The 15365-nt window shown below is 45.8% G+C and overlaps 1 pseudogene; it reads left to right on the forward strand.

Annotated features, from left to right (window-relative positions):
• The first annotated feature begins 5268 nt into the window (after nt 1-5268).
• LOC120852642 lies at nt 5269-14316 on the forward strand (annotated as a pseudogene).
• The last annotated feature ends 1049 nt before the right edge of the window (nt 14317-15365 follow it).

Here is a 15365-nt window from a genome sequence, read left to right on the forward strand (position 1 = left end):
TATACTATATTTGGTTTATCCAGTCATATGTTGATCAACATTTGGCTTGTTTATATCTTTTGGTTACTGTGAAAAATGCAGCAGTGAATACTTGTGTGCAAGCAAGTATCTCCTGAGTCCTGCTTTCAGTTCTTCTGAGAGGTGGAATTGCTGGTAATTTTATGTTTAACTTTTCGAGGGACCACTGAACTGTTTCTTACTGCATCATTTTGTACTTCCACCAGCTATGAACGAGGTTTCCAATTTCTCCACAGCCTTACTGTATTTAAAGAAACACTGAAATCATTTTTTAAAATGATTTTTGTTCAAATTAGATGAGAAATCAACAAAGAAATAATGAGAAATCTAAATTATTTAGAAATTTGGAATAATTTGGAAATTAAGCAATATATTTCTAAATAGCCTGTGAAATGGGGAAATTAAAAAACATTTCTCTAAAAACATGTATATATTTTTACTTTTGCTTGTGCTGGGTGTTCTTTGCTGTGCACAGGCTTTCTCTAGTCTTGGTGACGGGCGACCCTTTGCTGCGGTGCCCAGGCCTCTCAGCGGGGTGCTCCCTCTTCTTGGGGAGCAGGGCTCTAGGGCGAGGGGGCTTCAGCGGTTGTGGCACACAGGCTTAGTGCCCCACGGCATGTGGGATCTTCCAGACCAGGGATGAAACCCATGTCCCCTGCCTTGGCAAGCAAATTCTTAACCACTGACCACCAGGGAAATCCAAGATTGTTTCTAAATGAGTAAAACAAACCCACAGTGTACTAAAATTTATGGAATGTAGCTAAACCAATATTTATGGTTAAGATAGAGTGCTTCTCCCCTACCATTAGGAATTGGCAGGGATGTCGACTCTTGCCACTTTTATTCAGTATTATAATAGAGGTTCTAACTAGAGTGATAAGGCAAGAAAAATCAAGGTATAAAAATTGGAAAGGAAAAAGTAAAACTTTTTCTAATTATGAATTAATGAATTTTACAATATTGCAAAATACAGTCTACCATGCAATTATTAGTTGCATTTCTATGTACAAACAATAAACAACCCCAAATGAAATTAAGAAATCAATTTTTCACAATAATAAGATACTTTGCAATGCATTTAACAAAAGCAGTGCAATATATCTGAACACTAACAGCTATAGAGCACAGCTAGAGAAATTAGAGAAAATCTCAATAAATGGGAGAGCTATTCCTATGTTTTGGAAATAGATTATGAGATACCTGAATAACTCCATAATTTAATAAAAGTTACTAAATTATACCCTTATAATTGGTGGGTTTTATGGTGTGTAAACTATACCTCCATAAAGCTGTTAAAAATTGTTTTTTAAATGACCTTTCTGGGTATAGGTGCTCGATGCATTTGTGTCAGAAAGCTATATTTTATAATATGTTTGTACTCAAAGACTGCTGAAGTAAATACGCAAGTTTATTAAAGCCAAGGTATTTTTATATCCCTAATTCCAGTCTCTAAGTCTTAAACTACTAAACATTCATCATCATAGATTTCAACTTCTAAACTTGTACAATTATTTATTTGTGTCCACAGCCATAAAAAAATTGGAATGGGTATTTGTTAAAACTATTGTATTATGTTGTGTACTACAAGGAAGAGAAACTAGGGTGTCTTGGGTGAAAACGAAGCTAAAAGTTGTGGCTCTCTACACGTGCTAAGTTGCTTCAGGGTTATCCAGGCAAGAATACTGGAGTGGGTTACCAAGCCCGGCTCCAGGGCATCTTCCCAACCTAAGGACGAAACTGGTGTCTCTTATGTCTCCTGAATTGGCAGGCAGGTTCTTTACTACTAGTGCCACCTGGGAAGCCCGTGGCTCTCTATAGGTTACAGTTATTTCAGTAATCCACATGGCAGTCAAGCCGTTATAGTGAAAAGTTACGTCCATTAGATGGAAACTGGCAATTAGATTTCCCACAGCGAGGGACTCTTGGATATTGCTAGACTTCTCAGTGTGAAAAATTCACACATCATGTAATCCCTGTATTAAATAACTTCCTTTTAGGTGAAGCAGCACCTGCCTTGTTACCTTTATTATTTTCGAGAAATGTGAATTGTTTTTTCTTAATTTTGGTTTCTCTGGGGAATGAAGTTAGGTATTACTTTGTATACTAATCTTACTGTCTTCTTAGAAGTAAGAGAAATAATAAAGCAAGTTTTGTTGGGTGCCTGACCCTGTGTCTTAGAAGTCTGTACAGAGAACATCGGGAAGTGTTAATGCTGTTTTCATTTTGTATGCCCCTCATCTTTGAAAGGGCTTCCCTGGTGGCTCAGATGGTAACGAATCCGCCTGCAGTGCAGGAGACCTGGGTTCAGTCCCTGGGTTGGGAAGATCCCCTGGAGGAGGGCATGGCAACCCACTCCAGTATTCTTGCCTGAAGAATCCCCAAAGACAGAGGAGCCTGGTGGGCTACAGTCCATGGGGTCACACAGAGTCAGACACGACTGAGAGACTAAGCACACAGCACGTCTTTGAAAAGTTCTTAATGCTCCATAGTGCTGTTCACACACTGACTAAATAAAGAGTGGTAAATACCACCAGGCCTCTGAATACATAAATGCTCAGTGTTCACCTTGTGGACACCTATCTAGACTCTCATGGGCAGTTTCACTCCCCTGCCTCTACAGCAGCTGATTCTAAGACCCTTGCCCCCAGCCCCATCTTGGTCTTGCAGGAGGAATTCAGGCAACTGTTAAGCATATTGTGCCTGAAGTATTTCCTAGTAGCAAGTGATTGGCTGGACAGATCTTTTATAATAGCAGTTTTTTTCGGGGAAAAGAGGAGCAGCTAGTGCTGCCAGGTGGCAAAGGGATCCTTAAATGGGAGATATTATTAGCACTAAGACCATGAAGAGGTAGGTTAGAGACCGTTTAGTTCAACATCAGTCATTTTACAAAAGAGAAAGTTGAAACTCGGGAAACTGAGTGGATTTACCCCAGGGGTAGGCAAAACTGACAGTTTCCTACTCAGTATCTGTTCTTCCTCACTAATGAACCCTGGATTTTGTTTAGAGTGGCAATGTTCCCAGAGTAAAAGAATCACCTTCTCAGCCTTCCTTGTGGCTAGGGATAAAGACATATGTCCCAGTCCTCACAAGGGAGATGTAAGCGGAGGTCTTTGGATGGGGTTTTGGAGAAAGCTTTCTAAAGGGAGGCGTCAGACTTCTTTTTGTCTCTTCCTTCCTCCTTCCTGTGTGCCATGCAGACACAAGACTAGTTGTTTGTGATTTTTATTATTTCTGGGTGTGAAAACACTTTCTCTTTTAAAGCAATACCTCTTTCTGGCAATCTGTCAAATATCGGTGTAGAAGGAAATGGCAACCCACTCCAGTATTCTTGTTTGGAAAATCCCATGGACAGAGGAGCCTGGCAGGCTACCATCCATAGGGTCGCAAAGAGTCCGACATGACTGAAGCAACTTAGCATCAAGTATTGGAGGAATCCATTCATGAATGCTATAGCTGCTGCTGCTGCTGCTGCTGCTAAGTCGCTTCAGTCGTGTCCGACTCTGTGAGGTCCCATAGATGGCAGCCCACCAGGCTCACCGTCCCTGGGATTCTCCAGGCAAGAACACTGGAGTGGGTTGCCATTTCCTTCTCCAATGCGTGAAAGTGGAGTTGCTCAGTCATGTCCGACTCTTAGCAACCCCATGGACTGCAGCCTACCAGGCTCCTCCATCCATGGGATTTTCCAGGCAAGAGTACTGGAGTGGGGTGCCATTGCCTTCTCCATGAATGCTACAGATCTTACTTGAATTCTGTACCTAGCTTTTCTTATGGAAGCAAAGGACATACCAAGGTTCTACAGAACCTGAGAAGGACAAGAAGCTTATCTGCAAGACATATGCTTGTTTCTCAGTTTCTACTGAGCCCTCACTGTGAACCCCCAGCACATTAACTTTTGCTGCTTGCTGTAAGAGGGGATCAGCAGCAACTCAGAGAGGACAGTAACACCACCAACAAAAAGGCGGAGAGGGAAGTAACTCACTGAAGAAGGAGCAACGTTCTGGTGGAAGAAAGGGGCAACGTTGTTAGAGCTTTATGGAGAAGTATGTAGGGAAAAGAGAAATCATTATATACTTTTGGATTTCTGGGCCAGAGAAGAAAGGTGTTTTTTTTTTTTAAAGAGAAAAGTTCATGCTCTTATCACTTTTCTCCTTTTCAAGAAAGATAAAGAGTCTGCATATAGTGCAGGAATAGAGTAGACCTGACTTTGTTCAGCCAAGTTTTCTTCTCAAGAGAAGCAAAGATTGTCAGGTTTGAGTGAAGCAGAGAGAAGCCTAAGAGGCCAGTTTCAGCTGCAGCCTGCTAGGGGAGCTGCTATTTTAAAAGAGAAGTATAAAATGTGAGAAGCACAGCACTTAATGTTTAACTCCATGAAATGAAAATAATTGGAAAGTGAGTTAGTAGTAGCTAAAGGGTGAGAATTTTTATCCAGGAAGCACACCTTGATGGCCAGAATCGTCTTTTTTTTTTTTTTAATTAAAAGAAAGTTGAGTATCAAGAGGATATAGAGATATAATCGACCTTACACACTTTGTGTGTTTAAAATACAATCCCTGGTGTTTGTTCTCATCTCAGGAGCGCTGGCTTGGTCTTTGTTACCTATCGGATTTCAGGAAGGCTGACTTGAGATGCGGCGTTGCCATTTCCTGGGCCCTCACTTATTCTTTTTTTTCCGGCGCTGTCAGCCAGATCCTTTGTTGTGGCTGCTCTGCATTCATTCTCTCTGCCCTCACACCTCCAGACAGTGGGATGGGGATTTTTCCCGGGCCTTGCAGGAAGAGCTCCGGACGGCCACCGTCTCAGGCATCAGATAAAGGACAGCTTTAACCAGCCAGTGGGTGTCGGGGCTGGGTCGGCGCCACGCCGGGAGCAGACACGCTTTTGTGTCGGTGTTTGTCTCCGCGGCCGTCTGACCCCCTGGCGGGAGGCGCGGGCCGCGACCCCCGAGGAGGCGGGGCCTCCGAGCCGGGCTCCGCCTGGTGTGGATTTCACGGTCGCCGCCGCCGCCCTCGTTTGTTCCGTTACATCGCCCTGTCCTGAGCTAAGAGTCGTGGCTGCCCAGGAGCCCTCCATGGCCTTCCTCCCACCCAACTCTGCATTTTGCTTTTCCCCCTCGCGTTCTCATTTTTCCTCGTTAACAGCATCCTGGTGGGGCGCTTGGCAAAACTCAGGCTAAAAACAGAGAAAAGAGAGAAAAAGGACAAATTCGGTGCACCTGCCTCCTTCCTCCAGAGTTTGCGAAGGATCTTAACCATGTCTGAGTCGGGGGAGATTAGTGAATTTGGCTACATCATGGAATTATTAGCCAGAGGCAAGGTAAGTGCAGGGGCGCGCGGAGCTGCGGCCTGGGTTCCGCCCCCAACCCCACCCCAGCCCCCGACTCCGGGCACTACTTGGCCTGTGGCTGCAGGTGTCCCGGGCCCTGGCAGCCCCCGGGGAGGGCGGGACTGGAGTCACAGGTCCGTGTTCTCAGCCAGGACGCCCAGCCGCCGCTGAAAGCAAAGCAGACATCTGACCTCCCACCCTCTTCACCCCCATTAATAGCGCGGCATCTCTGAAATGAGCCAAAAAAGACTTGGCCAGCTGGGTGACGGCGGGGGCTCTGGGGACCGAGAGGGGCAAGGGCTCAGCCTGCGAAGATGGGGAGGAGGGCCGGGCCTTGGCCAGGGGGCGCTCCTCGACGCGCCCAGGGCTCCTAAGCGTGGTTGACATCGTGTGGTTGACCTGGTCTGTCCAGGCGCAGAGCGCGGAGGGAACGCAGGACCAGAAGGTGGATAGGCTATGAGGGTGGGATCGGGTTCACGCAGTCCGACCTTACACGGCGGATAAGTAGGGGCAGAACCCCGGTTCGCCCAGCCCTGGTGTTTTCGGGTCCTCGGCCGTTGTCCCAGGCCCGGAACATTTCAGGCATCCTTCCTTTGGAGGGGAGCGGGAGATGCGAAGGCGCCGGGTTTCAGCCAGGCACCTGTTCCTTTCGGAGTCCTTTGGAAACCCAGGCTGGCGCAGTCGGTGGCGCCTGGTGACCCCGCCCTCAGCCGGGCGGAGTGGCGCCTCGCTGAAGCGGAAAGCCTTGCGGGAGTCTGCCTTGCGAGCTACATCTGAGAAAGTGCCTGGAGAGGCTCCTATGTGGTTTACAGGCGGGAAGAACTGGGAAATGTGGAAGTCCCGCGGTCCGCCGGGATTCGTCTGTGCCTAGAAAGCGAGAAACGGTCTTCTGCAGCTGGAGTTTCGAGAAAAGGTTATGGCACAGATGAGAAAAGGATGCCCTGCGCAAGGTCATCATGAAAAGAAGCATGATCTGCAGCTGTGCTGTGAGCCCCTGGAACATGAGTCTCATATCTCACCAACCCCAGCAACGCAGGTGCTTCAGGCCAGACAGTCCCACGGCTGGGGAACACGTTAACGTCCCCCACCCCACCTCCCGCGACCAAAGGGTCCCGGGCTAACTGTGGGCCTCCTGAATTCCCTCTCTTGTTGTGCAAACAGGGAATACACGCACCCAAAACAGAATGCTTATTCACTTTTCTTTAGTAGAGTCAGTGTTTCAGGCCATCCCTGCCATTTACACCTCGGACCAGAAGCAGAAACGGAGGACACCGGTTCGACTTTCGTGTCCGGAGGCTCCATCCTACACTTCGAGGGGCCTCCAGCACACGCGTAGGGACATTCTGGCCAGCATCTCCAAGCTCTTTGTCGCCCCAAAGAGCTTCCCCTTGGCCACAAGCACCTCCCTTCCCCACCCCCGGTCTGGAGTGCCTACCACAACCCTCGCCACCCTCTGGAGGATTGACCCTGGGGAGAGAAGTTCAGAAGGAAGTGCTGATCGAGGAGGCTGGCTTCCAGGGGGCGAGCCTGGCCTGTCTAAAGCACACAGCAGGACCCTGGTTGCCCAGGAACCAAATGGGGCAGGAGGATGCCTTTTGTTGGTTACAAAGTCAATGGCCCACCCTAGATGGGATCAGGAGCAGAATGACTGAGAGGTCAGTTTAGGCCCCTGGTGCTCAGGTATTCTTCAGAGTTAGCTGGAATTGTATTCCTTGGCTAATACTGTCTTTCAGTAAGCAGGCAACACTTGATATTAGGAGAGAATAGTTTTGAGGTAGGATCCAGGGATCTGCAAGTTGACATCCCAGGCAGGTGAACTTCTCATGAACACTAATGGGAATCATTAATGAACCCTTAAAACGTCTTATAATAAAGTCAGGTGAAGAAAACTAACCTCTTGCAATTAGCATTGTGTTTCACAGTATGCTCACTGTAGTGAAAAAACACAACTCAGAACCTTCTGGCTTTATCCACTGAATTTCTCTGCCTCACTCTCCACTAGGTGGACCCTCTTTAGTAATGGGCCTGCAGCTGCAGCGGGGGCGTGAGCTCAGCTGACTTCCAGAGTCAGAGGGGCAGGTGTGTCCGTGAAATCTCTGGGGTGGGAAAGTGGGCTCTCACAGTAGGGTCTCTGCCTTTTATCTGGTGGAGTGAGGGGTCAGGAGTAGCCTCTTAACCATTACAACTCAAGCTTCTTCTTTGCCTTCTTTCCTTATAACTCTGCTCCTCCCAGTTACCCTCCTCATATATGTGATTATACAGGATTTGAACACTGAATACCTTACTGAGCATTAGCCATGGACTAAAAGATCTTTGAGGTTTGACTTGCTTTCTTTTCCTCTGAGAAGTTAGGTTCCACCTTGTAGCTCAAGTTGGTAATGTAAAGAATAATATGAAATGGATCTAATTACACCAGGTTTGTGAAGTTTAAAACGAAAGAGGTGAGGCTCTTGTCTCCCTGCCCCTCCCCTTTCCTCCCCTTCCTTCAAAGTTGGGACCAGTGGGTTGACCATCATCATAATTTTTTTCACTTTTCTCTGATGGCTTTAAATTTTAAAACATTTAATATATGGTCATTGCAAAATATTCAAACTTTACCAAAAACTTTACAAAGTCAAAGGTGGATCTTCACTCCCACCTCCAAGCCACTGCGTTTCCCAGTGGCAGCAGTTTGCTTCGTGTCTACTTCAAATTAAATTAGGCTGCTGCTGTGTTCTTTGAATGTGGGAGGTGAGCCTTTCATCTCAGGGTAACATAAAACCCACATGATGAGCTTGATCAGCTTACTGACTCTACTGTGACGATTACTTTAATATTTAAAGTACACAGTGATCTCTACCACTGTGGTCTTTCAGTTCATCCAACAATACTCTATGAGTAAGGGTGATACCTATGATTATTCTCAAGAGGTTTAAAAATCAATGTAAATGGACACCTTATATTTCACTATCACAGAAATTTGTACCATTTCTGGAAGCCACTTTCTGAAGTTTGCGTTGTTTTTTTTTTTCCCCCAAACTTCCTATTTTGTGTTGGGGCCTAGCCGATTAACAATGTTGTTAGTTTCAGCTGAACAGCATAGGGACTGTCATACATACACTTGAGCTATTCTCCCCCAAACTCCCTTCCCTTCCAGGCTGCCAATGACATTGAGCAGAGTTCCATGTGCTGTACAGTAGGACTTCGTTGGTTATCCATTTTAAATATAGCCGTGTGTAGATGCGGAGAAGGCGATGGCACCCCACTCCAGTACTCTTGCCTGGAAAATCCCATGGATGGAGGAGCCTGGTAGGCTGCAGTCCATGGGGTTGCTAAGAGTTGGACACAACTGAGCAACTTCACTTTCACCTTTCACTTTCATGCATTGGAACAGGAAATGGCAACCTACTCCAGTGCTCTTGCCTGGAGAATCCCAGGGACGGGGGAGCCTGGTGGGCTGCCATCTATGGGGTCACACAGAGTTGGACACGACTGAAGCGACTTAGCAGCAGCAGCAGCAATATGTAGATGTCCATCCCAAACTCCTTAACTATCCCTTCCCCCCATCCTTCCCCTGTACAGCCCGCTGGCCTGCCTCACCCAGAAGCCACAAGTTCCTTCTCTGAGTCTGTGAGTCTCTTTCTGTTTTGTAAGTTCACTTCTATGGGATCTTCTTAGAGTCCACAAATAAGGGCTGTTATACGATATTTCTCCTTCTCTGTCTGACTTACTCCACTCAGTGTGACAGTCTCTAGGTCCATTCATGTTGCTGCAAATGGCATTATTTTATTCTTTTTAACGACTGGGTAATACTCCGTTGAGACAGGTCCCACACCTTTCTTGGCCATTCCCCTGTCAGCCTGTGAGCACTCCGGCTGCTTCCATGTCCTGGCTCTTGTTAAACAATGCTGCGTGCAGGTATCCTCTCAGATCACGTTTTTCTCTGGATATGTGCCCAGGAGTGGGTCATATGGTAGGTCTATTTTTAGTTTTTTAAGGAACCTCCATACAGTTTTCCATTGTGGCTGTGCCAATTTACATTCCCACCAACAGTGTAAATGAGTTCCTTTCTCTCCACACCCTCTCCAATCTTATTGTTTGTGGATTTTTTTTATAATAACCATTCTGGTTGATCTGAACTGATATCTCATTGTAGTTTTGATTTGCATTTCTCTAATAATGAGCAATGTTGAACACCTTTTCCTGTGCTTCTTGGCCATATGTATGTCTTCTTTGGAGAAACGTCTGTTTGGTCTTCTGCCCATTTGTTGACTGGGTTGTTTGTTTTGATGCTGTTAAGTGTCATGAGCTATTTGTAAATTTTGGAGACTAAAATTTGTTGGTCAGATCATTTGCAAATATTTTCTCCCAATCGTTGGTTTTGTTTTGTTTTTCTTCTGTAACTCATCTCTTTGGACTAAAAGAGAGCTTTCCAAATCTGTGATCAAAATCTAGCATTACACAATGCAGTGTTTTCAAACTGTTTTGGTCTTTAGAAAGATGTATCTTATTAATTTGCTATCATCTTCACACATTTATTTTTTCCACATCATTGCATACTTTTCTAGAATCATATAATGAAACCTTGATGACAGGAAACCTAGAAGAATTTATATTTAGTGCACATCTTTATTTAGAGTTTAAATATATTTATATTTACGTATTCATAGCCAGAAAGCACTTATTTCCTATAGTTCAATAGTTACTGTTAGGGCACATCCAGCGTATGATAGTTTGAGCAAAATAAAGAGGCTTTGGAAAGCTTACATTTAATTTTAATAGAGAAACAGTGATGAATCCATTACTTGGTGAATTATTACTTTTAAGTTTGAATATCTTTGTCGCACAAAGAATTGAAGAACTTTTATAAACACAAAATTTGCTTTCAAACAAGATGCTTAGACACTGAAAGAAGTACGTTTAGAAAACCCTCAAATCTAGAATAATGTGAAGTCTTAAACATCTCCTGGGACTAAAACAAAAATACCACCAAATGATCTGTTTCTGAAGACTCAATAGATAGTTGCTTACACAACTGAATCTAAACTGGGTGATAATACTAAGGTTGTATCCACTGCAAAGTGTTCTTTGAAATATTTTTTTATATCTTGGGATTGGGTAAAGTGTGTGTTTGTGGGGAGGAGGGAATGCAAAGAGAAGATGTAGGTGTTAGCAATATCACTTGAAAACAGCGAATTTTGTAAATATTAGAATTTTCCTCTGATGTTTTTACTATATTGCTCAAAGATAATTTGGGAGGGAAAAACTTTCTGTAAATGACTTTGTCAAATAATGTTTAATCACATTTTCTAAGAAATTGTAAATTACATGTTAGTTGCTTACCTGTGGGCAGTGCTAAAGTAGGGAGGCTGGAGTGAGCCTCAGGTTTGAATCTTAGCTCTTGGTATGTAGGCATGTGTCCTTGACGGTATTACTTAATCTCTGGATAAAGCTGGAGAGAAGTTGTCATTGTTACATGTCCCCTCTGAAGGGAAGTTGACCTATTTCACAGGGTTATCGCAAGGATTAAATGAATCTTTTGTGCAAAGTTCCTAATGCAGTTATTAGCACCTAGTAGGCCTTCAATAAGTAAAGCAATTACATCTACTTACTTTGACAATAGGTTTTGGTCTTGAGACACCTTATATGCAAATTATGATCATTAACAATGGAAGATAGAGGTGCCAGATAAAATGCCAGATGTAGAGTTAAATTTGAATTTCAGGTAAACAACCAATTTTTTAATCTAAGTATATCCCATTCAATATTTGAGATATACTAAAAAAAGTTCATTATGTATGTGAAATTCAGATTTATCAGGGTGTCCTATGTTTTTATTTGCTAAAACTGGAAACCCTAAGTATAGGAATAGTGAGACGCAGTTATAGGGACCTGCTAACAGCCTCTAAAGTTATTACTGATGTTCACCCTAAGTTGGCTAAAGGACCCCGTTGTCTACCAGTTACGCAGCCAATACACTCCTGTCATTAATGGGAACAGGTCTACCAGGGCAGCGCTGTGTACCTCCTACCAACTCTGAAATTATTGGTCTGGTGCTAACAGTTAGCCAATGAACGCCTCCTGGATTTTCTTTTAAACAAACAAAAGCTTGAAATGGATGGGGAGATAACATTTATAAAAACATCAAACATGAGTGTATGGAATAAGAGCATATAATTGTGTTAAACTGAGCGGTCAGGGGAGTGCTCCAGCAGCTCAGAATAAGGGCAACTGATCAGTGAGAACTAGACTCATGAGGATGGAGACAAGATCTGTAGCTTGAAAGGTGAGCAGGAGTTGGCCCACCAAGGGAAATCTGAACTTCCTGGCTGGCTGGACTCCTCTCCTCTGAGGTTGTTCCCATAGAAACTCTTTATGGCAGGTGAGCTTGGCCTGCCAGAGACTTAGGTCAATAACTGGTAAATGTCATTTATTGCCCCTTTACCTGTAACTTCCTGGTACCCAGCAGCACAGACAGTGCACGTGCCAGTCAACTGGGATGGCTGACTTCATTGCCACCTTCCTCACCACCTGAGTCCAGTGCTCTTTTAATTGAAAACCCAGATTGTTTCCAGACAGGGGGCAAGGTTTAGGAGCATGCTGGCCATGTCACCTGGTTGCTCATTCTTGCTCAGGATATACTCACAGAATGGTACTCTGGCTGTTTGACCTCAGACTGAACAGATGAAGAACCAGTGGTGCCTCATGGCACTGACTGAGATACGCACCGTAGCCATTAGGACCTGAGTCACGCTGGAATTTAGTCTCTTGTTGGGTATTAGGAATCAGTGTGGAAAGAGAGCTGGTTAATTTAATGAATACTCTATAGCCTAAAGTGTATCAGGTTTATATTTTAAGTGTGAGCTCATGAACATTTTGGGGGCCTCTATTTTACCAGACCTGAATAATGTGTGTGTGTGTGTGTGTGTGTGTGTTTTGGGAGTGGTGGTTGTTAGCAGGTGAAGGAGGAGAAATTGTCCTTTTGGACTTCATGAAACAGATTCGAAACAGCTCACGGCCCTGTGATAGAAGAGCAATTACACAATGCCAACAAGCATAAGATATCATAATGTAGGCAAGAGTATAAAGGTCAAGGGACTGAGTGGGTGACAGATGTGGAATAGGCTTCCTTGTGTTGAATTTTGACCCATGTTTTAAAAGAAACTTGGAAAAGAAGGTGCTAGGATACTCCAAACTGAGGGGGAGGAGGCACCAAGGGATAGTATATGCAGGACAAATTGGGAGAATAATGATTTATAAAACAAAACGAAACACATCTTTTGTGTCATTCCTACTTAAACATCTTCAAAAGCTTCCCAGTACCTACTAAGAAGCAGCATGGTAGTTCTAGGCCCTGCATACAATACTGGACTCTTGTGTTTCTGCAAGAGCATTTGAAGGCTGTCAGAGAGGTATGGGGAAAGCAGAGAGGAGGATTTTAAAAAATCCCCAAACCCATAGGATTTTCAGTTGAGCAACTGAGAAAGATCTTGGTTCTCTTTGATAACTGGGAGGCTGAGATGGATGGATGTTGGGAGAAAGTGATAAGATGACCCCAAGCATGGCAGCCACGGGAAGAGAAATGACTAGGTAGGTGGGAGAGTGGTAGTTTAGATTGGTGGTTTTCAAATTTGCTGTCTCCTTACCAATATTCGCCCACTGCTGTTTTGCTTTTAAAAGTATATGGATGAGTTTACACAAGTATAAAAACAGTTATGGGTTAAATTACATTTAAAAGTTTCTATAACTAAAACAAGCACATATTATAAAGTGCAAACAATACAATGTGGATGGAAAGTGTCTTCCACACCTGCTTCATTCCCCAACTTCTTCACAACACTGTTAGCATTTCTTGTGCTCTATTGCAGACATCTTTATTTGCTTATTTGTGTACATAAACAATATGCCTCTCTCTTTTTTTTTACACTATTTTAGACGTCCTTTCTCATCAGTGCTAAATAGTATTCCATGATGTGAATGTACATTATGAATGGTAGATATTTAATTTCTACAAATAAAGTCCCTCAGAGATCTTTGTACACATTTTTGTGCACACACGCAAGTTTTTCAGTGGGAAAATTATTAGAAGTGGAATTGCTTAAAAGTAGAAGCACTGAAATTTTTTGATAGGATTTGCAAAATTTCCCTTTAAATAAGCCAAACCAATCTGCACTATCACAAAAAAGTTTGAAGGTGCCTGTTTCCCTCATTCTCAACCAAGTGTATTGAGGTAACTTTTGAACTTTGAGAGTAAGATGGAAAACAGCAACTCACTGGCATTTGATTTGCATAATGGAAGGACTTTCAAGTTTATTTTCAGCCAAATCTTGTCTCTACAGTTTTTTTCTTTAGTTCATGTTAACGAACGCTTCCAATCTCTTTTACTCTGTACTTTAACTGATTCGTTTTGGACTAACGCACTATTCAAGTTGGGTGGTGTAACATTAGAGCGACAGAGTAATTACTGAACCCAAAGACCGTAATTAAAAACAGAGACTGATTTATGATGCTTATTAATGATTGAGCCTTTTAAAATCTATACGAGAACATGGTGTCGGACATTATACAGGTTCCTGTTACGCAGGCATTTATTTTCCTCAGTTCCCCCGGATCAGGACGATTCAGACCCCGTGGGGAGGAAGCAGCCTCAACTCCAGCCGGTAAAGCCACGCAACCAGGCATTACTCGGGGAGGTGTTCATCCTCTCTGTACCTTATCTGTAAACAGGGCATTCCATTAAAGACCATTACTGTGGTCCGTTGCTGTTCTCAATTGTACCCTGCCTCACTGTCATTTAATTGTCGGCTGGAGAAGAGGCTACCTCTGCTGACAGTGCTGTGGGAAGACGGCGGAACTGGTCACAGCGAGAGGCTTGTCCCAAATAGGAAATAAAAGTGGGAAGCGGGTCGAAACCTAATCAGGATTCCGCGCTACAGCTCTGCGGTTCCCTCGCCCGGCTGTTTGTTTAGAGCGCCTGTTTTCTCAGTCTATACAGAAGAGAATGGGATTATTTAGCTCGCTGGAAGGGTAGGGGCGTGATCTAACAAGACGGCTTTCAACAGCCCCAGGTTCATTTGTTTTCGATTTGTCTTGAAATCTGGAGGAAACACGCTTGGACTTCAGCAGGTGAATTTTGCGCAGCTAGTCTTCGAGCTGGAGAAGCTGGGCCTGACCACTGGCTGGGCGCGCCCACCAGCGGGTGCGTGGGTGCGGGAGCAGTTCAGGACCACCTGTCCCCATTTCCCCGCACCCTCCATGCCGGGGCTGGGTGGCAGGGACCCGCGGAGCAGCGGCGGCGTGGACGGGACGCACACCCTAGGTCGGGTAGGAAGGCTGCCGCCTCTAATTCCTGGCCAGTACCCAGGGAGAGGGACCCCCTACCCCGCGGCGTGTCCAAGCGCCACTTGGCAAGAACGTACCGTGCGTGACGGCGCCGCGCCCTGTGTAAAAGCAGAAGCAGAGCATGAGTGCCTGGCGAGCAGTTAGGGAACGTGCAGCTCGCCCTGCGCATCGGGCCGGAGAGGAGGCGTGCGGGGCGGGGGCAGGGACCCGCTCGGGGAAACCCCCGGCCCCGGGAGGGGCGGTGTGAGTCGGCTCTTTCCCTGGTCGCCTCCCCGCCGCGCGCGGCTCCGGTGCGACAACACGGGGATGGAGGCCTGGGCTCGGCCTCGCCCCGCCGTCCCGTCTAGAGTCAGGAACTGGTGCTTGTCTGTGATGCTCGAGGCGCGCTTTGCCGAAGGCGCGGACGTCCGGAGGCAGAGCCGAGGGATGGCGCGGAGCAGCGGCCCAGGATGCAGGCGGCTGCGGCGCCGCGGGACAGCTCCACCCCGGCCCCGCCCCGGCTCGGCCCTCCGCCTCCGCCGCCCCTTCCCCGCCTTCGCTTCCGCCCCTCCGAGGCTCCCGACCCCGTCAGGGTGCTTCGGCCGCGGCTCGGGCGGGCGCGCGGGGCGGCGGGGAGCGGGCCGAGGCGACGAAAAGCGCGGGGACCCCGGCGCGGGCCACGCCCGCCCGCCGCGCGACCGCGGGTTCCCCGCCCCTTTGTGCGG

Source organism: Oryx dammah, unplaced genomic scaffold, assembly GCF_014754425.2.
Source record: "Oryx dammah isolate SB20612 unplaced genomic scaffold, SCBI_Odam_1.1 HiC_scaffold_26, whole genome shotgun sequence".
NCBI classification, from domain to species: Eukaryota; Metazoa; Chordata; class Mammalia; order Artiodactyla; family Bovidae; genus Oryx; species Oryx dammah.